We start from the raw sequence: 20,320 nt of genomic DNA, 5'->3' as shown, positions 1-20,320 counted from the left end.
ACCCCGCCCTGCGTTTCGAGTGTGAACAGCTGTTGATGGAAACCCAGACGGCAGAGATGGAGCAGGACTAACCGGGGTCACTGGGTCTCGCCCTCACCCCGTGTCTACACTGTACAAGGGTGGGAAATAGCAGGTGCCTTTTCTTGCCCTGATACGATTTTGGAGATGCCGACGCTTGCGACAGCTTTCTCCCTGTGTGGGTTGTGGGATCCAGGGGAGCCGTCTGTGTGCTCTGTACAGGACAAGGTGTGTAGATCGTTTATGCCTCAATGTATCACTGTAAATACAGTTATTTAATATATCAAATAAAAGCAGAACAATACATCAAAAAGCATCAAAATGAAACAGAGGATTGCTATGTACAGGGGGGATTGCTATGTACAGGGGGGATTGCACGTGACTAGTTAACTGCTCGAGAGCTTTCATCACCGTGTACCTTCTGACAGGTTTCCACGCCCTGTGTAGGGTTTACGTCCCGCACTCCGTCCCCGTTTCCGGTCGTGTACGTTTTTGGCGCCGTCGGCCCTTTTGAACATTTCTTTTGTATTGTTTTCTGTGTTTGGCCGGGGAAAGGTTGTGTTCTTGTGTTTTGACATATTTAGAGAAAAAGTATGAACAAGTAGAAAGAAAGACTGTAAGGGGTTCACGGCTCCCTCCCCGTCCATCAATGTGGGAGACCACGCCCCTCGCTACGATACTTCCGGGGTACCTTGGTTCAGGGGAAAATTAGCCCAGTGTTAATGGTTCAGGCCTGCAGTCAGGCCGAGCAATGGTAGAGAGTCTGTTTGCCTGGGGCCCTCATTCAGGGCAGGGCTGCAGTCGAGTAGGGGCTCTGGCCTCCAGCCAGGCAGGCAGAGCAGCAGAAGGTCCATTTGCCTGGCCCTTGATCAGGGCGGGGCAGCAATCAAGTAGGGGGGCTCTGGCCTACAGTCTGGCAGAGCCGTCGCCGTCTAGGGGAGGTTAGCTCTCTGGTGGGAGAGTCAGCACAACCATCTGGCGTCCTGATTCAGGCGGGTGCCAGAGCAATGAGGCCTCCTGACAACCAGGTGGGGAGCCTGCCATTCCTGACGGTGGCGTGGCGGTGGTACGGGAACCCAGGCCTTCCCGCTCCACTGCGTCCCCACCCAGGGCCCTAAACAGCAGCGGAGTGGCCCGCCACTGGGTCAGAGGGGAAAATCTGATCACAACACGCTGGCCGGCTTGTAGTCAATAACACAGCTGAACCCGATTCGGCTGCCCTGGGCTCCTTCCTACACACCCATTCCGTGTGTACATGGGTTCCAGGGTTGTTGTTCGCTTCGCTGGGGTAGACGGCTAGTGGCAGCCCCACCAGCTCCTTGGAGTCCCCGGTGTCTGGCAGCGCCGGCAGCCCCTCTGGCTCTCTGTCAGGATAGCGCTCTCCATTAGGGGAGCAGGGAAGAGACGTCCTGCTCCTCCAGCAGCTCTCTCCCAACTCAGCTGGAGGGGCGGCCTTTTATAGTTCCGCTTCCTGTCCCACCCCTCTGCTTCCGGCAGGGTGGCATGCGGTGGGAGACAAGCCTGCTTTCTGCAACCCTCCTGCCCCCAACAACCCACTTCAGCGAGTCCCAAAATCAAATCCACTTACCAGGGGCCTCCTCTCCTCTTTGCGCTTCGCCAACATCCGGAGTAGAAAAGAGCTCCTGGCCGCAGGCATCTCTGACCTCCGAGTTATCTTCTGCCTCTGGGTCCCCCTCCACATCCTCGTCCAAGATTTCCTCCTCCTGGCTCGGTCCACTCTCAACTGACATGCGAGCCACCGAAGTATCCACAGTGGTGTTCGCAATGGAGGTGGGGTCGCCGCGGAGTATCATGTCCAGCTCTTTGGAGAACTGGCAGCCCATAGGCGCAGCACCGGAGTGGCAGTTTGCCTCCCACGCCCTGTGCTCGGCGTTCCGCAGCTCCTTCACTTTCATCCTAAACTACCGTGTGTCCCGGTCATCGCCCCTTTCTGTCATGCATCGTGAAATCTGTCCGTAGGTGTAATGATGCTGGTTCTGCCGGGACCCAACTGAGAGTGCCAGTTCAGGACAAACTGCTTCAAGCAGGGCAGTTACAGCCGAAGGCTGGGGGTTTTCCACCTCCAAGGCAAACCAAACCAGCCAAACAGAGCAGACTTTGGTCTCACCCCACTGGCTCACCACAAGTCACACAAGCAATTCCCTTAGACACTCCAGTTTCCCAGTATCTCCAACAGTACCACTTGTTATGGGGACAAATGTTTATGAAAACCAATACCCCAGGAAAAGAAAAAAGGCTCTCTTGATCCCAAAAGGACCAAGCCCCAGACGCAGGTCAATATACAAAGCAGATCTTGTCCCAAATCACACTGTTGCCAATCCTTTCGAATCTAAAATCTAAAGGTTTGTTCATAAAAGGAAAAAGCTATAGATGAGAGCTAGAATTGGTGAAATGGAATCAATGACATACAGTCATGGCCAAGTTCTTGGTTCAGGCTTGCGGCAGCGACAGAATAAACTGCAGGTTCAAATCAAACCTCTGGAGAACATTCACAGCTGGGATGCGTCTTTCAGTTCTTGGTTCAAAGCTTCAGTGTATCAAAGTCCCTCCAGAGGGATGAAGCAGGACTGAAGACAAGATGGAGGAGCTGCAGCAGCTTTTTATATTCTCTTACAATGTGGTCTTTCTTTCTTTGTCCCAAAGACAAGCTGTCCATCACGTGGCCTGGAAAAACCTCCGAGTTCTGTCCATAGGCAGGTCCCTGCACACCCTGCTGAGTCCCAAAGCTTGTCTGCCTTCTCTCAATGGGTCAATTGTGTAGCTGATGGTCCTTAATCGGCCATCAAGCAGGCTAGGCATTGCATCCGATGAAGTGAGCTGTAGCTCACGAAAGCTTATGCTCAAATAAATTTGTTAGTCTCTAAGGGCCACAAGTCCTCCTTTTGAACTTGTCTGGGGTGTCACCCAGAAGCATAGTACAAATTTGAACCACAGACACTATAGATCTAATACTTATAACTTAAAATACAAAAATGACACAAGCATATAGATAGCACAGTCATAACCAGCAAACTGTAACCTTGCCTTAGACACCTTATTGGACCCTCCTTTATACAAGATTTGGTGCCACTACAGGACCTTGGTTGCAACAATGATCTATATGGTCCCAGTTCAAGTCAATAACGTCACAGTAGGTATCATAATTGCTACGTCCGGAGTGCAGCTGGGACTGTACAGCCTCCTCTCCCCAGATGCTGATGGGGTCCAGCAGCTCAGCATAGCTCCAAGCAGGTGGATCGCCTGGTGCGTGGAGCAGGCCTGGCCACCTGGAAAGATGCGCTGCACTCATCACCGAGCAAACAGGAAGGGGACTGTCAAAATGGCAAAGGAGTTTACGGAGTGGGGATGATGGATGGTCACCTGAGGGCCGGGCAGTAGAGTTCAAACCGATGACCAGAGAGGCGAGAGCAGGCATTGTGGGACACCTCCCGGAGGCCAATCGCAGCGCCGTAATCGACCTCGGTGTCTACACTGGCACCGCAACCCTGTAGCCCTGGTGCAGAAAGTTTTTTAAACTGTGCAGTGCTTTTTTTAAAGCGCTGCAACTGCCCTGTTTCCGCGCCCTGAGTGGCGTGGCCGTGCGTACACCTCACCAGTTGCAGCGCAGAAAGCTGCTTTACCGCGCTGCAACTTGCCAGCGTAGACAGGACCTAAGGAAACAGTGCCATGACTTTAAACCTCCTGTTTACCGGAAAAAAAGAAGGCTGTGTTTTGGAATGGAATAAAAATGCACCTTTTAAAAATGCAGTAACAGTTTTAACACATGATGAAAGTTATATTAAGCTTATTAAACATTTTAGATTTTTGTTGCATTATCAGACTGCTTTTGTTCTTAAATGTTTGCAGCCCACGGGCTGAGACATAAACACATGCTTCTGTGTTTGTTTTGGGTCTAGAAGCTGTATTAAAAGTCATGCTTTATAAAAACAAAAAGGCTTTTTCATTTGTACTTTGTGTTTCTAAGAAGACAAAAGGCATTTTAGTAATAAGTTTAACAGGGGCATTTTTGAATTAGCCAGTTTGTTTTCAAAAGATGTCTAGTTACCATTAAGCAAAAGCCAGGGCCGTAAAGTTGATTAAAGGAAACAGGCATGTAGATTTCAAAGCCTCCTGGTTACAGAAATGGGAATGGTCATATCACCATTTACAAAATCTTTTTATTAACTGTTTAAATAAACTTACTATATAAAAGAATACAAAAAGAGACCCAAACCAAAACAGCTTTACCTTTAAATTGTAAAGAAAGCTTTAAAAATCAGGGTACAGTTAAAACCCTCATGTTTTTAAGGTTTGGATTTATACAAAAAAGAAGAAAAAGCAGCTTATGTGAAAAAGTTCTGACAGAGATAAGGGGCTTGTTCTGTTCCCAACATACACACACATACGTTCTTCTTCTTTTCTCATGTTTTTTTGAAATGTAAACCAGGACACACAAGTTTGCTTTAGGCCTGTTATATAAAATCTGCATGGAGCAGGATTTAAAAATAACTCCCTTCCCCTGTTTAGCTCGTATGTCCTGTGACAAAAGTTGTTTCACTGTAAAGACGGCCAGAACATGTATGAATTTAAAACAAACAAGAACCCACAGCAGATTCCTTTTCAAAAGACACCCTTTGAACTTATTAAGTGTGTAAAATGAAGAAGCACCTCAGGGTTAAAACCACAGGCAGTTTACAAAAGTAATTTGTTAAAGTTAAATTAAGTTTTTATTGACTTAGGGATTTTTGTCTGAATTTTTTGCTGCATTATCAGACTGTCTTTGTTTCTAAATGTTTGCAGTCCGTGTGCTGAGACCCAGGTACAAGCTCTTTTTTAACTGTTTAAATGGACTTAATATATCAAAGAATGCAAAAAGAAAAAGCTGTTTTTGTTTGGTTACCTTGAAATTGTAAAGAAAGCTTTAAAAATCAGGGTACAGTTAAAAACCTCACGTTTTGAAAGTATGGATTTCTACAAAACACAAGAAAAAGCAGCTTATGTGAACCAGTTATCTTTTTTTTTTAAACTAGAGATAAGGTATTTGTCGCCCCCCTTCGCCGCCCCCCGCACACACATTTTTCTTTTCTAATGATTTTTTAAATGTAAACCAAAGGCAAACACACTTGGAAGGGTTTTAAAATGCTAAAAGGAAACATAAAAAGACATGATTAAAGGGTTTTTTTTTGAAAGTGTTCGTTTGCTTTTCAGAGTTTTGCCCAAGTCAATTGACCAGAGTACAAAAATATAGCGTTAGTTTCTTTTTAAAGCATTTGCCTATGAGTACTTTTGTATGATTTCTTGAATATGTGACCAAGTAATGCAGTGGCTCCTGCCCCTTATGAAAATTCCTAATGAATTTAATAAACCTTTCCAGAGGTTTTTTAAACTCCTGATAGAATTGAATGCTAATTTTTAACCTGGCTACCAAATTTTGTAGGCTGTATTTTTTAAAAACCTACAAAAAGGCTCACACTCTTTATTAAACCCCTTAAATCTTTAGCATGATGTCTATAGAACCCCAATGTCTTTAATCCCTTTTAAATTTGATGGGACTTTTCCCACTGGGGCTGACAGACGAACAACAAAAATGATTTTGGGGGTTTTTAGAGAGAGTTCCCTATTTTAAAATTTCACAGTTTAATTAGATTCTGTAAACTCAGCTCCTTGAACTTTTTCATGGTCCAAGCCCACGAATTTCACACCTGTTAGGACAGAAGCATCCAGCATTCTGTGTGTACTTCTCCTCTGAATGCTGGTTTCTACTGGGAGAGGGCCCTACTACAGCACATTTTATAGCCTGTGGTCATAAGTTGTTATATCTACTGGTAGCAGATAGGCACAAGAAACAGCCCTCTGACTAGGTACACTTGTTTTCTAGCTCACAGCGATGAGGCCGCTGGCCTGCTTGCGGGCAATTTTGGAAAACCCCCACCGCACCCCTTTCCTGACTTTTCCCCCACCACTTAACACTTGCTAAACATACAGTGTTTAATCATATCAAATAAAGTTTTTAAGAGATTTGACCTATTTGAAGCAGGCCCTTCTGCTTTTAAAAATTTTTTGCAGCAAAGGCAGAGGATTAAAACTAAGTGTAAACCTAAAGGGCTGCCAAGTTTTACTGAAGACTAATAAGATCAACACCTGTTTACAGGAACTTTAATGGTAAGGACATAGCAATATTACCATTCACGGTCTATTTAACACCTTTTTAACAGTTGAAATCAACTCCCTTGTTCTGTAGTGAAATAAAGAGGCCCCTTTGTAACACGAACTGGTTTAAACTGTTCAGAAGGTGTCTACACTGCCCACGTGAAATCGCTGCCGCGACAACGCTTTAAGGTGGCAGTGTCCTCGCGGCTCCAGCTGAGGAGGGTGTTTTTTCACACCCCTGAGCGGGGCAAGTTTCAGCGCTGTACGTGGCAGTGTAGACAAGCCCTAATTAAACTGTGACATTTTAAAACAGGGAACACTCTCTAAAAACCCCCAAAATTATTTTTGTTGTTTGTCAGCCCCAGTGGGAAAAGTCCCATAAAATTTAAAAGGGCTTAAAGCCAATGGGGTTATCTATCTATCTATCTATCTATCTATCTATCTATCTATCTATCTAGTGGGAAAGGTGCTTGGGGCCTGTTTTTTTAGATAAGAATAAGGCAGTTAAAGGGGGTGGGTGGTGAGGGGAGGGGCGGGGAGGGGAGGGAGAGGGCTCTTGTTTAAAAATCTTGGGTTGATAGGATTGGTTCAGGAAAATGCATTCTATGATGCAGCTGTAGAACAGTTTCTGATTGGCCCACCCGAGAGGCAGAGATAACCATGCTGGGGGCTGTGAGCCTTGGGAGCTCCCTCTTTACCCGGGGGCAGCCTCAAGGGTAAGTTCTCTTCCCCCTCCCCGTCTGCCCCCCTGCAGCTTGCTCTACTTTCCTTGCATAATGACAGGTTTCAGAGGAGCAGCCATGTTAGTCTGTATTGGCAAAAAGAATAGGAGGACTTGTGGCACCTTAGAGATTAACACATTTATTTGAGCATAAGCTTTCGTGGGCTACAGCTCACTTCATCGGATGCTCACGAAAGCTAATGCTCAGATAAATGTGTTAGTCTCTAAGGTGCCACAAGGACTCCTCTTCTTTATACTTTCCTTGTCTCACCAACCAAAAAGGATCTCTTCCTGTTTTCTATGCTCTCCTTCTCTAACTAACCAAAAAAAGGATCTTTCTCTCTTTTGCACAGCTCTGTGCTCTGCTTACTAAGAAAAAAGGATCTTTCTCTCTCTTTCTGTTTGTGTACTTTACACAGCCCTGTGTCACTGACACAGGATCTCTAGCTCATTTTTCGGCCGTGTGATTTCTTTCACCCGACCTTCTCAACCTTCCTTTGGAGTTTCCTCTTTTCTTTAATGAGCCTTTGCTTTTTAAAATTTATTTCAATTTTTTGACTCTTATTATTTTTTAGACCCAACAAAAATAACCTTTTACCATGTTCTTACTAATCTATAAAAACACTCCTCTCTCGTGTTGCTTTCTATAGTTTCCCCTCTTCCTTCTATTTAAAATAACCTTTCTTTCCTTTTTTCTTCTAAGGCTAAGCAATTTTTCTTTTGTTAAAACTCCTTTCCTTTAAGGCCTCTGTCGCGAGGGGGCATGGTCTCCTGCCCTGACAGCCTGGGAGGGAGCCGCGAACGCCCCCTGGTGGGCAGAACTGGGACACCCATGGCAGCAGAGGGGCGGGGCAGGAAGCGGCACTATAAAAGGCTGGCCCTCCAGCCAGCTGAGCAGCACGTCTCTTCCCTGCTGTGGAAGCACCGACCGAACAGAGAGCGCTATCCTGACAGAGACCCAGAGGGGCTGCCAGACGCCGGGGACGCCGAGGAGCTGGTGGGGCTAACACTCACTGTCCTCCCCCAGAGCTCGCTGTTGCCAGCAGGGAAAGGGCTGGGGGGAGTCCTCCTCTCTGGCCCCTATCCCGGAGCAGCCTGCCTGCACCCCAAACTCATCCCCAGCCCTGCCCCACCCCAGAGCCCACACCCCCAGCCAGAGTTTTCAGCTCCCCACCGCACCCTCAACCCTCGCCCTGAGCCCCTCCAACACCCTAAACACCTTATCCCCAGTCCTAGCCAGAGCCCTCATCCCCCCATACCCCAACCCTCTAGCCCAGCCCTGAGCCCCCTCCGACACCACAAACCCCTTATTCCCCCCACACCCCAACCCTCTGCCCCAGCCCTGAGCCCCCTCCAACACCACAAACCCCTCCTCTCCAGCCCAAGACAGAGCCCTCATCCCCACCACACCCCAACCCTCTGCCCCAGTCCTGAGCCCCTTCCAACACCACAAACCCCTCATCTCCAGCCCTAGACAGAGCCCTCATCCCCCCGAACTCCAACCCTCTGCCCCAGCCCTGAGCCCCCTCCAACACCACAAACCCCTCATCTCCAGCCCTAGACAGAGCTCTCATCCCCCTGAACTCCAACCCTCTGCCTCAGCCCTGAGCCTCTCTCACCCCCCAACCTCCCCAGCCCCAGACAGAGCCCTGACCCCCTACACCCCTACTCTTGTCCTGAGCCAAACCCCTCAGCCCTGCACCCCCTCCCTCTGCACCCCCTCCCATCCCCAAACTCCCTCCCAGAGCCTGCACCCCAATACTCTGCCTAAGCCTAGGGCCTGCACCCCAGACGTCCTTCCCCACCCAAACTCCCTCCCGGAGCCTTGGGCAGGTGGGGGTCAAAGTAGGGGCGGGTTCTGGGCACCACCAAAATTTCTACAAACCTGCCACCCCTGAACCCATGTAGACACGGAATGGGCTTGTAGCAAGGAGCCCAGGGCAGCCGAAGTGGGTTCAGCTGTGTTATTGACTACAAGCCGGCCAGCGTGTTGCGGTCGGATTTTCCCCACTGACGCAGTGGCGGACCGCTCCACGGCTGTTAGGGCCTTGGGCGGGGACGCAGTGGAAGGGGAGGGCCTGGGTTCCCCGACCACCAGCACCCCACCGTCAGGAGTAGCAGCCTCCCCACTTGGTTCTCAGGAGGCCTGATTGGTCTGGCACCCGCCTGAATCAGGATGCCAGACGGTTGTGCTGACTCTCCCACCAGAGAGCTAACCTCCCCCAGACTGCGACGGCTCTGCCGGACTGTAGGCCAGAGCCCCCCTACTTGATTGCTGCCCCGCCCTGATCAAGGGCCAGGCAAATGGACCTTGTGCTGCTCTGCCTGCCTGACTGTAGGCCAGAGCCCCTACTCGACAGCAGCCCTGTCCTGAATGAGGGCCCCGGGCAAACAGACTCTTGACCGTTGGTCGGCCTGACTGCAGGCCAGAACCATGAACACTGAGCTATTTCCCCTGAACCAAGGTACCCCGGAAGTATCGTAGCGAGGGGCGTGGTCTCCCACCCAGACGGACGGGGAGGGAGCCGCGAACCCCCTACAGCCTCTCTTTCTACTCGTTCATACTTTTTCTCTAAATATGTCAAAACACAGCAGGCTGTTAGGGCCCTTGGCGGGGACGCAGTGGAGCGGGAGGACCTGGGTTCCCCAATGCCCGCCACCCTCCCGTCAGGAGTGGCAGCCTCCCGATGTGGTCGTCAGAAGGGCTTCTGCTGCTCTGCCTGCCTGACTGTAGCACAAGCACCCAACCTTCCCCCCGCCAGAGACAGAAAAATAATACAAAATAAATGTTCAAAAGGGCCGATGGTGCCAAAAATATACACGACCGGAAACGGGGACGGAGGGCGGGACGTAAACGCTACATGGGGCATGGAAACCTGTCAAAAACAACATGGTGATAAAAGCTATTGAGTGGTTAACTACTCACGTGGCTGGGCAGGGCAGGTGGCCAATGGGGAGGAAGCCATGGTCCGGCATGATGTGTTCCACCCTGCTCCAGGTGGGCTCTGGTGCACCAAACCCCCAGAGTAGGCAGGCTGGCTTTTACTAGGGCAGCTGGGCAGCTTCAATGACTGGGCTCTCCCTTGTACACATCAGTCTCATCCTCTACAAGAGTGTTCGTAGGCTGGCGTGGGCTGGACGGTGTTTCTTGCAGGCCTTGAGGATCAGCATGGTCTGCAAAGCCAGGCACCTGACAGAGGACTTGCTGTCCTGCTGCAAGCCTTTCAGGACTAAGATTGAAAGGAAGGAAATGGAGGTCAGAGCCATGGCGCTCTGGAAAGCCCTGGCAGAGCAAGCCAGCGCTGTACCTCTCAGCCCGCGACAAGGAGGCAGCAGGCTGGGAGGCGGGAGGCAGGGGACTAACAGGAACAACCACCAACCCTCACTAAACATCCCCGCTGCCCTCCACAGCTGGGGGAGCCTCCAGACACAGGCAAGAAGTCACTATGAACCCCATTAACTCACTATTTCTAGGACTGCCCCACCCCTGCAGTATCTGATGGCCTCATCCCTGCCTGTATTTAAGCTCCCCCTTCCCCCCAGTGCACAGATGGGCACTTAAGCCCAGAGAGGGAGAGATTCACAAAGGGGGCTTGGGCATTGTTAGGCTACGCCTAGCTTCCGGTGCCCTGCTGCCCTCCAGAGAATGCTGAGGAGGGAGCTCAGCCATTCTCTAACTCTGGTTGGGGCCCAGCTGTGAACCTGCTCTGGGAGTGAGGAGCCTGAGCTATGTCACCCCCCCGGGCTAGTGAGTGCAAGGGGCGAAGGCAGGACCCCACCTTTGCTGTGTTGGGGTGGGGGTGGGGGGCAATCATCTGCGAAGGCCAGCCAGCTCAGGCCCAGTTTGGGGATTTGCCAGGCCACAGCTCTGAGGTCAGGGCTAAGTGCCTGGGCGCATGCCAACCAGCAGACACCACAGGGTGAGGGGGAAGCTGATCAGGGGTTTGGGGATCTACAGTTTGCAACCCTTTGTGGCTCTCGCCCAAGATCACATTGCTGGCGTCAGAGATTGAACCCAGCCCGCGGCCTTGGGCCATTCGTCCCTCTAGCGCTCAGTGCTCAAAGCAGACACCGCTCACCGTTGCAGATGGCCTCCAACTTCTCCTGGCTCTGCTGGTCCAGCTGCCGGGCAGTGAGCCCTACACACACAAACAGCTCGTCACATCCCTGCGTCCCCAGCGAGGGTGTCAAAGCGTCTGTCACCCTCCAAGCAGTGGGGCTTTCCCCTGCCCCTCGCTGACCAGGACGCACTCCTGAGTCCCCAGGGGAAAGGGCGAGGCCCCAGGGATGGCTGTGGGGCTGGCTGCCAAAGGAGAGCATAGCGCCTTGAGGTTCCACTACCAAGAGCCCATGGCGGGGTGGGGGTGGGGGGATGGGGACTGCATGGGGAGCAGTGGGGTTCGAGGGGCCCATCAGCCGATCAGGGCAGTTTGGGGTGAGCTTGCTCCTGCGGGTTTCTGACACCCCTGAGCCTTCATTCGGCAATCAGGAGCCCAGGGGTTACTTCTCGCTGCCGGCAGGGACTGAGGAGAGCCTGGGACTGGATCCAGCCCCCTGCTTAAGGGACCCCTCTGCTCTGTGGTTACCTAGAAACCTGATGGCCGCTTCTCTAATGGGAGCCTGCAGGTTTTTCAGAAAGGCCATGGTCTGGCAGAGGAAGGTTTCTGCCCTCCCCTTGTAGCACGCCACCTAGGAGCCAGAACAAGAGAGCACAAGGTTATTAAAGGCCTTTCCATCCTGCAGGCCAGGTTCCAGATCTGTGGAGTGTCCTGCTTTCGGCCCTCTTTCCTGTGCCGGGGGGATCACGCAGAGGGACTACAGCCAGGGCCAGGTGTGGTCCCGGGGCTGGGGCTCGGTGTGGGCACGGAGCCGGGCAATGGAGGGCTCCCTCACCAGGCAGTCACAGCCTCGCCAGAGCTCCTTTTTCTGGAGGAGGGCACCGAGCTTGCTCCACCTTAGGAATTTCACCGCACTCCTGAGGGTGTCCCAACACACCTGCAAAACAAGAGGGGCCGGGGCGAGCCAACAACGGTTATGGGAGCTGGAAGCCAGGGCCGTCCCTCGGCAGACGCGCCTGCGTAGGACACCATGAAATTTGGGGCACCAAATTGCCCCAAATTTCATGGTGTCACTAGGCGGCTGCATGCTGCACATGCAGCAGCCCCAGCCCCAGTGACCCGCCCTATACCTCAGCCAGCCCCGCCGCAGGCTGCGCCCACTGCAAAGGGCAGGGCCAACCCTGGGCGGGGCCCAGACAACTCCCTCCGCCTGGCCTCTTCCCCTTCCCCCCTGCTCCGTCCCCAGCCCGCCCCCATTCCACCTCTTCTCTGCAAGCCTCTTCCCCCAGCGACCCCACACTCACCGGGACTGGCAGGAAGCGGAGCAACCGGTCCCAGCCCGCTCTACTCCAAAAGGATTGCCCCCCGCACTCACCGGCGGTGGGAAGCGGAGTGCCACGGCTGGGAGCTGGCAGAGTAGAGCGGGCTGGGGCCAGGCTGCTCCGCTTCCCGCTGCTGTCAGTGAGTGTGTGTGTGGGAGGGATCCCTTTCCCCAAACCCCCTCCCTCGAGCGACATGGCTGGATGCGGGGCGAGGGAAGCAGAGCGGGCTACTCCCAGCTCTCCGCTAATCCCCCAGGCCACTCTGGGCCTGTGGGCCCCCCAAAAGTGGCCCCACACAGCTCCTGCCTCCCAGACCCTGGTGGAGGGGAGGAGGAGGCTTGGGACCCCACACAGCCCCACTGCGGGGGGGCTGGATAGGGCACCCGAATGGCTAGGGACGGCCTGGCTGAAAGCCATTCGCCTAGTTACCGGAGGCTGTGTGTGCGGAACAGTTCCCGGCCCGTGGCTGCTCGCAGAAGGGCGGAGGTGTGGCTAAGGCAATGGCTGGAGACCTGACTCAATTCCCAGCTGTTTCTGCAAGAACTCAGGCAAGTTGCTTAGGCCCAGGGCTACAAAGGGATTTAGGTGCCTAATGCCCATGGGCATTCAATACTTCTGAGGCGCTAGGCCTCACGCTGTGCCTAGTTCCCCACCTCATGGGGGTAGGAGGGTGAATTCATTACTGCCGGGGGCATTTGGCTCCCAAGTGATGGGGGCCATGAGAGCGAGCGTGTGCACAGGCACCTGGGGCGGGGCGGAGGGGGGGCTTGGGCATGTCATGGCTAGTAAGAGCTGTCCGGGCTGCTTGGCCAAGGGCACATTGGGTCTTGGGCACCATCCGGAGGCTGGGTAGCTCTGCTCCTGGTAGGGACCATGGCCAGGGTTGTGCTCTTCCCACCAGCACAGCCAGGGGAATGTGCGGAGGCCAGTGGCTGTAGGAGTGGTGAGCTGACCCCTCTGCCCACCCATTCTCTCAGCCTGGCTGCAGGGGGGAGTGTTGGGCTCAGAGGAGGCAGGGAAGACTCAGCAGTTGGGTGAGGCGCCATGATCATGGTGTTACTGGACTCAACGTTCAAGTGATTTTGAGCATCTGATTGTCACAGCACTGAGCCCCTGCCCTCTGCCGGCCCAACCCTTGAAAGGGGGGTGTCTCATGTTGGCCCCCCCAACAAATTCCTGGTCACTCTGTAACGATCTCAGCTGCAGGCTCCAGCTCGTGGCCTCACCTGGGACACATTGGGACGCTCATCGTGCAGGAGGAGGAGCAGCGGGACCAGGCTCCGGAGGACGTGTTCCTTCATCTTCCTCCTGCTGGGCCCCCTAACAAGCTCCAGCAGGTGTTTAAAGAGGGTGATGGAGAGCACCCGGAGTTTGCTGGACTCCTGCAAGAGAGGATGTGGGGAGGAGACGCTGTGACGGTCGTGCCCACCCAGCTGGGTGAGTGCTCACTGTGACAGAGATGTCTGCCCTGCAGGGGGTATTGCTAACTCACCCCCAGTCATACAGACACAGCTGGGGCCAGAGTCTCTTGGGCATAGCGCCATTGAAGGCAATAGAGATGCAGGTTTCCACCAGCTGAGGGGCTGGCCTGGTATCTTCTTGGCCAGAGAACCTGTTCTGTTCCCCCCGGGCCCCACAGGGTTTTGGTTTAAAGGCTCACGCCAGGGCGAGATCCTGCATCTTCGGTCTGGGCTGCCCTGTCCCTTCGGTCAGCTGGGGATCCAGGAGACCCTGGGAAGAGCTTTAGCTGGGCCTGTGCCACTACTAAATAAAGAGCGGCCGGGTCCCAGCAGAGTTCGGGAGGGCTGAGGGTAGGATTTAGCGTTGTGAGAGCTGGGGAGGTGGGTGGTCCCTCCAGGAGCCCCCACTGGGGCATTACCCCTGGAAGGCAGTAATGGATGGGTCCCTTTCTCCCGCCCACTTTGCTGGATCTTGCCGTGCAGTGGGGGACTGAACACCAGTCTGGTGAACACGCTGGCGGGGGCTACTTTTTTTGTGGTTACAGAAGGCCTGGGGAGAACTAGCCCCTCCTTTGATACTGCCCTGCCATGAGAACTAAGGGGAGAGGAAAGGGCGGTAGCTGCAGAACCTACAAACGGAGCCGTTTCCTTATGGAGCTGACAGGCGAGCCGTGGGATTCCTGGCCAGGGTGGGGAGGGGCAGGATTTTCACCAGGGTACCATCACTTGTTACCCTGGAAGCCAGGAAGAGCATTGCGGCACCCTGTGCTGCAGAGGCCCCCTCGCTGCATGCAGGCTCAGGAATGCATGTCCTTCTTCAAGGGGAGCCTTGTCCCTGGCCTGCCCTGATCCTTGTCAGCAGGCCTGCAGGACACCAGGGTTCCCACCCTTACTGCCATATGCTCTGATGGAGAATGGAGTAGCAGAGGAAGGCGGGAATGGGGTCACGTCATTTACGACAATCCTTTTTCTGGCTAGGGCCATAGCATAGGTCCCGCTAGCCCACCCGCCAGCCCCCATTCACACGTCTGTGGCTTGAAGGGTCTCCCACGGGCCCCCAGGCCTTACATCGTGAAAGAACGGCAGGAGTTTCTCAGCCACTCGCACAGCTGGCGCTCTTCCTGTCCATGTCGGCGAGGATGTCTCTCAGCACGGTGACGGCGTTGGAGATGACGTCCCTGTCTGCCTCGTGTAGCTGCTCCACGAAGTCTGGCAGCAGATGCTGGAGTTTCCCCACCTGTGTGAAAGGAGGAGCTGCTTTACAAAACACCCTCCGGTGACCCAACAAGCCATTTCCAAAACAACGTCTGCCTCCCCTGCAGACAGAGGCACGGGAAGTAGGAGTGCAGGGGGTGCCTGGCCTTTGTCTGTTGTTCTGCAGGGCAGGGCCTGGCTCCGGCGGGGTGCATCTCTGGGTGTGTGCAGCACCTGGCACAGGTGGGCCTGATTGTGTCTGGGGTCTCTGGGATCCAAAGAACCCTAGCACTAGAGTAGCAGCAGAGCTGTGGACTCTAGACCCCCAGGGAATGCTGGCGACACCAGTGATCAGGGACGCCCGGACAGAGCCATTTTGCTTCAATTAGGAACCATTTTTTCCTACGAATCCCCTTTTTAAGCCTCGTACGTTTTAACTGTTGATAAAGGAGCGGCTGGTGTAAGATTCAATTAATAAAGAATTAAAGAGGATAATTTCATTAATGCAAATCAACATGGGTGTATGGAAAATATTTCCCGCCAAGATCATTGCTATCTGTTTTTCGATGAGATTACAAGTTTGGTAGTTAAAGGAAAGAGCATTGGCATAGTGTATACAGACTTCTGTAAGGTGCTTGAGTTGGCCCCGCACGCCAGTTTGATCGGAAACCTAGAACGATACAAAAGTAACGTGGCCCACAACAGTTGGATTATCAACTGGCTGATAGGTCTCAAAATGTAATTGTAAGTTGGGAATCAGCATTACACTGGTGTGTTTCCAGTGTGATCCCCGCAGGGATTGGGTCTTGGCCCTATGCCATTTAACATTTTGATCAATGATCTGGAAGAAAACATAAAATCATCACTGATAAAGTTTGCAGATGACACAAGAATTGGGTGAGTGGTAAATAATGAAGAGGACAAGTCACTGACACAGAGCGATCTGAATCGCTTGGTAAACTGGGGGGGCAAGCAAACAGTATGTGTTTTCATATGGCTCATTGTAAATGAATACATCTAGGAACAGGATGGGGGACTCTGTCCTGGGAAGCAGAGACTCTGAAAAGGACTTGGGAGTGCTGGTGGAGAATCAGCTGAACAGGAGCTCCCAGTGTGGCGCTGTGGCCAAAAGAGCTCATGTGATCCTGGGATAAATAACAGAAGAATCTGGAGTGGGAGTATTTGGCACTGGTGTGACCAACTGCTGGGATCCTGGGTCCAGTTCCGGTGCCCACAATGCAAGACCAATGTTGATAAATTGCAGAGGGTTCAGAGAAGAGTCCTGAGAATGATTAAAGGATTAAAAACCATGTCTTATAGTGAGAGACTCAAGAAGCTCGATCTATTCAGCTTAACAAAGAGAAGGTTGAGGAGTGCCTTGATTACTGCCTATAGGTATCTCCCTGGGGAACAAATATTTAATATAGTCAAGAAAGTCACACTAGGCATTGATCATTCCTGTCACTGGTAGACCACATCGGTTGCACAGCTGCCCTACCTCCTTTTCACTTTATCCAAGAATAATGGGTCACTACAAAAAGTAATTTGCCCTCTGCTGATACTCACACCTTCTTGTCAACTGTTGGAAATGGGCCACCTTGATTGCATTGGCTTCATTAGCACTACAAAAGTAATTTTTCCCTCCCTCGGTATTCACCCCTTCTTGTCAACTGTTGAGAATAGGCCACTTCCACCTGAACTGAATTGGCTTGTTACTACTGATCCCCCACTTGGTAAGGCAACTCCCATCCTTTCATGTGCTATATATATATATATATATGTATATATATGTTCTGCTTACTGAATTTTTCACTCCATGCATCTGATGAAGTGGGTTTTAGCCCACGAAAGCTTTTGCCCAAATAAATTTGTTAGTCTCTAAGGTGCAACAAGGATTCCTCGTTGTTTTTGCTGATACAGACTAACACGGCTACCACTCTGAAACCTATCTAGTATCCGGTTCTCTTTGTCAGCAATGGAGAACTGCTTCAGCCCAGTTGGCATATTGCCTTGTCACGGAGTACCCGGGCGATACTCTGGAACTGCTCCCTACAAAGCCAGGCAGGACTCTGGGGAAGTCTCCTTTCTGCGAGCAGACTGTCTTCAGGACACACAGCTCACACAACTTCCACCTTCCTGGGTCTGACCTCGGAGCATTCAGCCTCCTCTGCCCCTCCGTGCGCTTCCCACAGCGAGTCCGCTCAGGCGGGCTCCTGGGGAAGCCAGAGGGTCCTGCCCCCCAATTCCACAGTCAGACGTGACTCTCAGCCAGCCAGTAAAACAGAGGTTTATTAGACGACAGGAACATGGTCTAAAACAGAGCTTGTAGATACAGAGAACAGGACCCCTCAGCCGGGTCCATTTTGGGGGGCAGTGAGTCAGACAGCCACGTCTGCACTTCACTCCATGTCCCCAGCCAGCCCCAAACTCTCTCCAGCCCCTCCTCCTCTGGGGTTTGTCCCTTTCCCGGGCCAGGAGGTTACCTGATTCCTTTGTTCTCCAACCCTTTAGCTCTCACCTTGCAGGAGGGAAGGGCCCAGGCAATCAGTTGCCAGGAAACAGGGTGTTGGCCATTCTCTGTGTCCAGACCCCTGCACACACCTGCCCTCTAGGGCTCTGCAACGATCATACACCCTTATCCCACCCCCTAAATACTTAAGAACTGCCTAGGGGAAACTGAGGCACCCCCACAATATTCAGAGGAAACATTAAGAACAGTCGCGCTTTATCACACGCCTCTCTCCCTTAGTAGCAACACCATTACCGGGGTTTCTATACTTTGACGAGGTGCTGCAGAATAATGGGGTGTTCATATTATTGATCCAACTTGTCAGAAATTAGTTGTCATTCCTTTTCACAAGCTTCATGTTTTCAGCCAGTGTGCTGGTCCTGAGCTTCAGGTTTTTAGCTGCGCAGTTGGCTTGGAATGACTTTGTGCCAGGTTTTTCTCTCACGGTTTCCAGCATGTGGATGGTACGGTGTGTCAGTTTATCTGCAGATGCCAACAAAGTATCTCAATGCTGAAGCAATTCAGAGAGACAACAGCTCAAACAACGTGTAATACGTTATGTCAAGATCCATCAAGAATTCAGGGGACTGACTTCTTTTCAGCAGCCCAACAAACATAGACCTCTCTTTGTGTGTCATGAGATGCAGCCTGAAGGGGAAGGCCCAATGACTGCGGTTATGCCAGACAGCAAATACAGTGCAATATGAACTTGACACCCCCAATCTTTCTCAGCTGCTCAGCCACTTTGTTCTGTCTTGGTTTTAGGTGAGCGGCTGTAAAGCGTATACAGTTTGTCAAAGATGTCCAAGTGATTTACAGCTCTTACTTCACTTAACGTTTCAGCAGCTGCCAAATCCAACCTGTGGTTCAAACACGACCTCGCTAGACCATTTGGGTACTTCTTCACAATACAGCTCGCTAGGCCAGAGTTCTTGCCAAGCATAACACCAGCACCATCACTCGCAAATGCTACAAGAGTCATTGTGATCGGAATTCTATTTCTTGAGGCATTTCAGCCCACAATCTACAGTGCCTGAAGCTGCCAAATGTAGAAGCGCAATCAGATCAAGAAACATGAAGTGAGGATCATCATCTTCAAAGTGTCACATTTTAAATAGATTCTAATTGTCGATTCATTGCTCAGAGTAGTTGATTCATCAATAGACATGGCAATCTTTCCGTCACTCTCCGGCATCTGAGCACACATTCGTCGTTTGCAATGCTTTCGGTGCATTGCAGACGAGATAGGGCCTAGCATGTCTGTAGCACTGAATATGAGCCTTTTCGGGGGAGGGATAGCTCAGTGGTTTGAGCATTGGCCTGCTAAACCCAGGGTTGTGAGTTCAATCCTTGAGGGGGCCATTTAGGGATCTGGGGCAAAAATTGGGGATTGGTCCTGCTTTGAGCAGGGGGTTGGACTAGATACCTCCTGAGGTCCCTTCCAACCCTGATATTCTATGATTCTATGACTGATACCAACATCTGCACCATGTAGTATCTGGAATTCAGTTCAATCGGGGTGATCAGCGTAGGATTTGCTAAGTTTAGCAATTTAATATGCCATTTGCTTTACCTGCATCGTTGTGTCAGGTTCTGGTTTTGTCTTGTTAACCACCACTTCAACTTCAAAAGTTGTGGTTTCTGCTTCTTTTGAAAGCTGTAAAGCTAATGCAGAGGCAGTTGAATCTTTCTCTTCCTTTATCTTCATGGGCAGAGATGTTAATTTGGACTTTCAGCTAGGTCCATAAGGAGAAACAGAAAACTACCACCACCCGACTGCTATGGAGAGACCTCGGTGAAACTTTGCTACAGATAAGGCATCCAAGCTTACCATCATGGCAGGACAACCAAGGATAATCCCTCTTCTTCGGCATCCACTAACCAGACTTCATGCCAGCTGGTCTTTGGCTGTTGAAGGGTAATCTTCACGGTTCTCTTTCACTGCAATAGCCACCTCAGTGAACTCCATTCCAGGAAGAGCTCTGTTTTTGTGTTTGTGTCTGCAGTCGATGCACGGCTGCTGCTGTCTTGGTCAGCGACTTTAGCCTTCCCAAAGAATCATAGAATCATAGAATCATAGAATATCGGGGTTGGAAGGGACCCCAGAAGGTCATCTAGTCCAACCCCCTGCTCGAAGCAGGACCAATTCCCAGTTAAATCATCTCAGCCAGGGCTTTGTCAAGCCTGACCTTAAAAACCTCTAAGGAAGGAGATTCTACCACCTCCCTAGGTAACGCATTCCAGTGTTTCACCACCCTCTTAGTGAAAAAGTTTTTCCTAATATCCAATCTAAACCTCCCCCACTGCAACTTGAGACCATTACTCCTCATTCTGTCATCTGCTACCATTGAGAACAGTCTAGAGCCATCCTCTTTGGAACCCCCTTTCAGGTAGTTGAAAGCAGCTATCAAATCCCCCCTCATTCTTCTCTTCTGCAGGCTAAACAATCCCAGCTCCCTCAGCCTCTCCTCATAAGTCATGTGTTCCAGACCCCTAATAATTTTTGTTGCCCTTTGCTGGACTCTCTCCAATTTATCCACATCCTTCTTGTAGTGTGGGGCCCAAAACTGGACACAGTACTCCAGATGAGGCCTCACCAATGTCGAATAGAGGGGAACGATCACGTCCCTCGATCTGCTCGCTATGCCCCTACTTATACATCCCAAAATGACACTGGCCTTCTTGGCAACAAGGGCACACTGCTGACTCATATCCAGCTTCTCATCCACTGTCACCCCTAGGTCCTTTTCCGCAGAACTGCTGCCTAGCCATTCGGTCCCTAGTCTGTAGCTGTGCATTGGGTTCTTCCGTCCTAAGTGCAGGACCCTGCACTTATCCTTATTGAACCTCATCAGATTTCTTTTGGCCCAATCCTCCAATTTGTCTAG

The sequence above is a fragment of the Lepidochelys kempii genome, chromosome 23 (assembly GCF_965140265.1).
Source record: "Lepidochelys kempii isolate rLepKem1 chromosome 23, rLepKem1.hap2, whole genome shotgun sequence".
In the NCBI taxonomy this organism is placed as follows: Eukaryota; Metazoa; Chordata; order Testudines; family Cheloniidae; genus Lepidochelys; species Lepidochelys kempii.
Note: the sequence above shows the minus strand (reverse complement) of the source record.